Below are 8,490 nucleotides of genomic sequence, written 5' to 3' on the forward strand. Positions count from 1 at the left end.
GGGTGTGAGATGGGAAGGAGAGATGATGCAAGTCGGTCAGTGCTGCTGCTAGCTGGTCCCCTTGGTGGAAACTAATGATATTATTGGGCTTCTCTGGTGGCTCAGTGGTAAAAGAATCCACCTGCCAATGCAGGAAACTCGGATTCCATCCCTGGGTTGGGAAGATCACCTGTAGAAGGACATGGCAACCCACTCAAGTATTCTTGCCTAGAGAATCCCATGGACAGAGGAGCCTGGGGGGCTATAGCGTCCATGGGGTTGCAAAAGAAAGAGTCAGGACACAAGTGACTTAGTGACTAGACAACATTAACGTTAGCTGATCGTGCTTACCATTGTATTTCCATTGAGGTCTCATACCTGTATGTACTCAACATGAAATGTTGACTAGTACCTAGTGTGAGGAGGAGCAGCTGACTAATTTTATTCAAAAGAAATGAAAAGATGCCCTGTGGACTTCCCTGGCAGTCCAGTGGTTAGGGCTCTCCTGTCCACTACAGGGAGTATGTGTTCTCTCCCTGGTGGGGGAACTAAGATCCCGCTTTGTTGTTCAGTCACCAAGTCGTGTCCAATTATTTGCAACCCCATGGACTGCAGCACTGCAGGCCTCCCTGTCCCTCAACATCTCCCGGAGTTTGCCCAAGTTCATGCCCATTGAATTGGTGATGCCGTCCAATCATTTCATCCTCTGTCTCCGTCGTCTTCTGCCTTCAGTCTTTCTCGGCATCAGGGTCTTTTCCAGTGAGTCGGCTCTACACATCAGGTAGACGAAGTATTGGAGCTTCAGCCTCCGCCATCAGTCCCTCCAGTTAATATTCAGGATTGACTTTCTTTCGGATGGACTGGTTTGGTCTCCTTGTAGCCCAAGGGACTCTCAAGAGTCTTCTCCAGCACCACAGTTCAAAAGCACCAATTCTTTGGCACTCTGCCTTCTTTATGGTCCAACTTTCACATCTGTACATGACTACTGGAAAGACCATAGCCTTGACTATATGGACCTTTGTCAGCAAAGTGAGGTCTTTGCCTTTTAAATATGCTGTCTAGGTTTGTCATAACTTTTTTTCCGAGAAGCAATCATCTTCTAATTTCATGGCTGCAGGCACCATCGGCAGTGATTTTAAGAGCTCACGAAAATAAAATCTGTCACTGCTTCCACCTTTTCCCCTTTTAATTGCCATGAAGTCATGGGATTGAATGCTGTGATCTTAGTTTTTTTAATATTGTGTTTTAAGCCCACTTTTTCACTCTTCTCTTTCACCCTCATCAAGAGGCTCTTTAGTTCCTCTTCGCTTTCTGCCATTAAAGTGTATCTGCATGTCTGAGGTTGTTGATATTTTTCCCAGAAGCCTTGATTCTAGCTTGTAACTCATCCAGCCTGGCATTTTGCATGACATACTCTGCATATAAGTTAAATAAACTGGGTGACAAATAAACCTTGTCCTTCTTTCTCAATTTTGAAACAGTCGGTTGTTCCATATAAGGTTCTAACTGTTGCTTCTTGACCTGCATACAGGTTTCTCAGGAGACAGGTAAGATGATCTGGTATTCTCATCTCTTTAAGAGTTTTCCACAGTTTGTTATGATCCACACAGTCGAAGACGTTAGTGTAGTCAATGAAACAGATGTTTTTCTGGAATTCTCTTGCTTTCTCTATGATCCAGTGAATGTTGGCAATTTGATCTCTGGTTTCTCTGCTTTTTCTAAACCCAGCTTGGACATCTAGAAGTTCTTGGTTCACATACTGCTAAAACCTAGCTTGAAAGATTTTGAGCATCACCTTACTAGAATGGGAAGTGAGTGCAACTGTCCAGTAGTTTGAACATTCTTTAGGACTGCCATTCTTGGGAATTGGGATGAAGATTGACCTTTTCCTGTGGCCACTCCAATCTCCAAATTTCCAGTCCACATTTGCTGACATTGAGTGCAGCACTTTAACAGAATCATCTGAGGATTTTAAATAGCTCTGCTGGAATTTCATTGCCTCCATTAGCTTTATTGGCAGCAGTCCTTCCTAAGGCCCACTTGACTTCACACTCCTGGATGTCTGACTCTAGGTGAGTGACACACCACTGTGGTTATCAGGGTCATTAAGATCTTTTTTGTACAGTTCCTCTGTGTATTTTGCTATCTCTTCTTGATCTCTTCTGCTTCTGTTAGATTTTCACCGTTTCTGTCCTTTATTGTGCACAGAAACGGTGAAAATAGCTGGGCACAATAAAGATCTCACATGCCTTGGGGCAAAAACTAAAAAAAAAAAGATCACCTTTGAAGAGTGAATTCTTAAGGGTTAATTGGGTAGAAGCTTACCTGAGGGAAGAAACAATGTAAGAGCAATTAGCATCCTCACCCAAAGTGCTCTAATTTGGCCCGTGGAGGTGCATAGTATATACGTGCACGTCTGAAAGGTTACGTTTGGATGAGTTTTTCTCTTGATCCAGACGAATGGTTTTCTCTTCCTGGAATGAGGTACTTACCTGGCATCTCATGCCATGGCCTCCTTGTTTAGTTTTTGCAGCTACTCCTGCTTCCTGGCAGTTTTTGGCTTGACTTCATGCACCATCCTGGTGGACACTGATAGGTGACCACTTTGCCTATGTTTTTCAATTAGAGGTGCCAGTTGTATAGTTAACTTTTGCTTCCTGGATTAAGAGATTTTTCGTGCCAAATGTATGGGATGGTGTTTCCCGCCCACGCTCACATTTTTTTGAGAGTCAAAGACAAAAACTACTCATCTCTGAGGCCAGGCCAGGTATCACCAAGTAGACTTCTCACCTGATGTTGATGAGTTAATCCTAAAGGTTTCTTTAAAAAAAGAAAAAAAGACACAACTTGGTTTTGGCTGGGTCTTAGTTTTGGCACATGGGATTTTCATTGCAGTGCCAGGCTTCTAGTGTGAGCTCAGTAACTGAGGTGTAGCATTGTGGGATCTTAGTTCCCCGACCAGGGATGGAACCCGTCACCCCTGCATTGGAGGATGGACCACCAGGGAGGTCCCAATTCTGAAGCTTTCGTCTTGAATTAATTCATTGCTTAGAAACTCATGTTCATTTTAGCTGTTTACAGTTGCTTTACTCCCCACCCTTTCTCCACCCTGGCTGACTTGTCTGCAAGTCATAGCTGTCAAAATCGAGCCATCTGCAGAACAGCTCTGTGCTTCTGAGCCCCTCCCTCAAGTCCTCTGTGGTCCATAGTTCTGTCGAGGTATGGGACAGAATCTTCCGATTTCCCCCATAAGCCTCCTTCCAGTCATCTTCTAGTTTCCTCTTTCTGAGGCTGATAAAAGATAGCTCATTAAGTGTAACCAGTGATGTAACTTTTTCCCCCCACCATGCAGCACAGCATGGGGGATCTTAGTTCCCTGACCAGAGATGGAACCTATGCCCTCTGCATTGGAAGGGCAGAGTCCTAACCACTGGACTGCCAGGGAATTCTCTTACTGTATTTTTAAATACTCTTTTACTTATTTAAAAGTTCAAAAGTATTTAAATTTTAAATACTCTTATTGTATCCTGATAAGGGAAAGCAGAGTAATCAATTCAGATAACTGGGGAAAATTTTTTTAACTTTTTACTTTATTCTGGAGTATAGATGGTTAACAGTGTTGTGATCATTTCAGGTGTACAGCAAAGTGATTCAGTGACACATATGCATGTATCTAAAAAATTTAAAAAATTTTTTTGTATTATTGTATTGAGGTGCCACAGTATAGCTTGGTTTTTAAAGGCTTAGAAGTTATATATATGTTCTTATATAATTATGATTTTATATGGCACACACATGGTTATATATTTTTTTAGTATTTTATTTATTTTTAATTAATTAATTTTAATTGGAGGCTAATTACTTTACAATATTGTGGTGGGTTTTGCCATACGTTGACATGAATTAGCCATGGGTGTACATGTGTCCCCCATCCTGAACCCCCCTCCCACCTCCCTCTGCATCCCATTCCTCAGGGTCATCCCAGCACACCAGCCCTGAGCATCCTGTCTCATGCATCAAACCTGGACTGGCGATCTGTTTCACAAATGATAACATATATGTTTCAATGCTCTCTTCTCAAATCATCCCACCCTCGCCTTCTCCCAAAGAGTCCAAAAGTCTTTTCTTTACATCTGTGTCTCTTTTGCTGTCTCGCATATAGGGTCATCATTACCATCTTTCTAAATTCCATATATATGCATTGATATACTGTATTGGTGCTTTTCTTTCTGACTTACTTCACTCTGTATAATAGGCTCCAGTTTCATCCACCTCATTAAAACTGATTCAAATGTATTCTTTTTAATGGCTGAGTAATATTCCATTGTGTATATGTACCACAGCTTTCTTATCCGTTTGTCTGCCAGTGGACATCTAGGTTGCTTCCATGTCCTGGCTATTGTAAACAGTGCTGCGATGAACACTGGGGGTACACGTGTCTCTTTCAATTCTGGTTTCCTCGGTGTGTATGCCCAGCAGTGGGATTGCTGGGTCATAAGGCAGTTCTATTTCCAGTTTTTTAAGGAATCTCCACCCTGTTCTCCATAGTGGCTGTACTAGTTTGCATTCCTACCAAGACTGTAAGAAGGTTCCCTTTTCTCCACACCCTCTCTAGCATTTATTGCTTGTAGACTTTTGGATCGCAACCATTCTGACCGACGTGAGATGGTACCTCATTGTGGTTTTGATTTGCATTTCTCTCATAATCAGTGATGCTGAGCATCTCTTCATGTGTTTGTTAGCCATCTGTATGTCTTCTTTGGAGAAGTGTCTGTTTAGGTCTTTGGCCCATTTTTTGATTGGGTTGTTTATTTTTCTGGAATTGAACTGCAGGAGCTGCTTGTATATTTTTGAGATTAATTGTCAGTTGCTTCATTTGCTATTATTTTCTCCCATTCTGAAGGCTGTCTTTTCACCTTGCTTATAGTTTCCTTCGTTGTGCAAAAGCTTTTAAATTTAATTAGGTCCCATTTGTTTATTTTTGCTTTTATTTCCATTACTCTGGGAAGTGGGTCACAGAGGATCCTGCTGTGATTTATGTCAGAGAGTGTTTTGCCTATGTTTTCCTCTAGGAGTTTTATAGTTTCTGGTCTTACGTTTAGATCTTTAATCCATTTTGAGTTTATTTCAGTATACACACATGGTTATATTTGTTAACACCCTTCCATTTGTGGAAATTAGTAGTTGATGAGAGGAATAAAATGATGCTACATTAATCAGAGTCTAAGTGTGACATGCACAGAACATGCCAGTAATGCCTGCTTGTGAGAGAATGTCCTGGACCCTCAAGATTCCTGGATGTGTGAGTTTGTATCAGGTAAAAGGGCTGCTTGATTTAAATCAAAGGTTTGGAATTTAAAGCTTCATTCAGTCTCCTGGGTCAACTTTCTAGTATATTTATCAAATGGGAGACAATTTTAAAACACCGTTGATTTGTTTATATTACTCTAAAGTTGGGGCTTCCCTGGTGGCTGCAGTGCAGGAAACGTGGGTTTGATTCCTGGACTGGGAAAATCCCATGGAGAAGGCAATGGCTACCCACTACAGTATTCTTGTCTGGAGAATTGCATGCGTAGAGGAGCCTGGTGGGCTACAGTCTATGGGGTCACAAAGAGTTGGACACTACTAAGTGACGACAGAGGATGAGATGGCTGGATGGCATCACCAACTTGATGGACGTGAGTCTGAGTGAACTCTGGGAGTTGGTGATGGACAGGGAGGCCTGGCGGGATGTGATTCATGGGGTCTCAAAGAGTCGGACACGACTGAGTAACTGAATTGAACTGAACTGAACTGAAGTGACTAACACTTTCACATTTATACATTAAAGTTAAAAGTAAATTAATCCAATCAATAATTGTATAAAATTACTATGCTAGTAATTGGTGTACAGCTATGTTAGAAATGGAGCAGTAATTTGGGGGTGCCTTGCAGCTTGTACAAGAGATGGTATTTGTTTTTTGTTTTTAGTTTTTATTTGGTTGAAGTGTATTTGATTTACAGTGTTAGTTTCAGGTGTACAGCACAGTGATTCAGTTGTACACACACATATAAAATAGGTAACCAACAGGGACCTGCTGTACAGCACAGGGAACTATACTCCAATATTTTGTAACAGCTTATAAGGGAAAATCTGAAAAGATGATATATATATATATGTGTGTGTAAATGTATATATTTGTGTGTGTGTTGTTGCTGTTCAGCCTCTCAGTTGTGTCTCAGTCGCTACCCCATGGACTGCAGCATGCCAAGCTTCCCTGTCCTTCACAATCTCCTGCTGCTGCTACAGCTAAGTCGCTTCAGTCGTGTCCGACTCTATGCGACCCCATAGACAGCAGCCCACCAGGCTCCCCCACCCCAGGGATTCTCCAGGCAAGAACACTGGAGTGGGTTGCCATTTCCTTCTCCAGTGCATGAAAGTGAAAAGTGAAAGTGGAGTCGCTCAGTCGTGTCCAACTCTTAGTGACCCCATGGACTGCAGCCCACCAGGCTCCTCCGTCCATGGGAGTTTCCAGGCAAGAGTACTGGAGTTGGGTGCCATTGCCTTCTCCATCACAATCTCCTGGAGTTTGTTCACATTCATGTCCATTGAGCCAATGATGCCATCCAACCACCTTATCCTCTTTTGCTGCCTTCTCCTGCCTTCAATCTTTCCCAGCATCAGGGTCTTTTCCAGTGAGCTGGCTCTTTGCATCAGGTCGCCAAAGTTTTGAAGCTTCAGCTTCAGCATCAGTCCCTCCAATGAATACTCAGGGTTGATTTCCTTTCGGATTGACTGGTTTGCTCTCCTTGCTGTCCAAGGGATTCTCAAGATTCTTCTCCAATACCACAGTTTGAAAGCATCAGTTCTTCAGTGCCTTCTTTATAGTCCAGCTCTCACATCTATACATGACTACTGGAAAAGGCATAGCTTTGACTAGATGGGGCATTTAACGTGCACAAGAAGCATACATTAACTCATTTCATCCACATAACCTTATCAGTGGCGCTTCTATTATCATTATATTTTGCAGATGCCAAAACAGGAAAATAATTTCTAGACTTGATGTGAAAATCTGACTCATTGGAAAAAGACTCTGATGGGAAAGACTGAAGGCAGGAGGCGAAGGGGGCAACAGAGGATGAGATGGTTGGATGGCATCATTGACTCAATGGACATGAGTTTGAGCAAACTCCGGGAGATAGAGAAGCCTGGCATGCTGCAGTCCATGGGGATGAAAGGTGTCGGACATGACTGAACAACACCAACAATTTCTAGACAGAGACTAACACTCAGAAATGCCTAAGGTGTTCAGTGAGGCTTTGGAAGCACTTGAAGTTCAGTAGGGGAAAGAAGGTGATTGAGACTTCTGGCTTCTATTAATGACTGCCAAAGAATTGATGCTTTTGAACTGTGGTGTTGGACAAGAGTCTTGAGAGTCCCTTGGACTGCAAGGAGATCCAACCAGTCCATCCTAAAGGAGATCAGTCCTGGGTGTTCATTGGAAGGACTGATGCTGAAGCTGAAACTCCAATATTTTGGCCATCTGATGAGAAGAGCTGACTCATTTGAAGAGACCCTGATGCTGGGAAAGATTGAGGGCAGGAGGAGAAGGGGACGACAGAGGTTGAGATGGTTGGATGGCATCACCAACTCAATGGACATGGGTTTGGGTGGACTTTGAGAGTTGGTGATGGACAGGGAGGCCTGGCGTGCTGCAGTTCATGGGGTCGCAAAGAGTTGGACACGACTGAGTGACTGAACTGAACTGAAGTTATTTTTATGAATCCTCCTGCTGAAAACAGCTAAAATTTCTGAATAAAAGATAAATTTTAAAAATCTCTTGGGCTTCCCTTGTAGTCTAGCAGTTAGGAATCTGCCAGCCAATGTAGGGGACATAGGTTCAACCCCTTGTCTGGGAAGATCCAACATACCAAGGGGCAACTACGCCTGAAGACATAACTACTGAGTCAGTGCTCTAGAGCCTGTGCTCTGCAACAAGAGAAGCCACCACAGCTACAAGCCCACGCCCTGCAAGTAGAGAGTATGCCCTGCTCACAACTAGAGAAATCCTGTGCACAGCCACAAAGACCCAGTGCAGCCAAAAACTCAAAAAACTTAAGAAATAATAAAAAATTTAAAAATGAATAAATAATAATAAAATTAAAAAAATTTTTCTTAAGGCATCCAGGAACTGACAAGTAGAGTTATCAAGCCCAAAGTGAAGATAATAATCCAGAGAGAAATGGAGCACAGATACCTGGAAACCACTTTCAATATAAAGTTCAGTTCAGTTCAGTTCAGTCGCTCAGTCGTGTCCGACTCTTTGCGACCCCATCAATCGCAGCACGCCAGGCCTCCCTGTCCATCATCATCTCCCGGAGTTCACTCAGACTCACTTCCATCAAGTCCGTGATGCCATCCAGCCATCTCATCCTGGGTCATCCCCTTCTCCTCCTGCCCCCAATCCCTCCCAGCATCAGAGTCTTTTCCAATGAGGCAACTCTTTGCATGAGGTGTCCAAAGTACTG

The sequence above is a fragment of the Oryx dammah genome, unplaced genomic scaffold (assembly GCF_014754425.2).
Source record: "Oryx dammah isolate SB20612 unplaced genomic scaffold, SCBI_Odam_1.1 HiC_scaffold_28, whole genome shotgun sequence".
NCBI lineage: Eukaryota > Metazoa > Chordata > Mammalia > Artiodactyla > Bovidae > Oryx > Oryx dammah.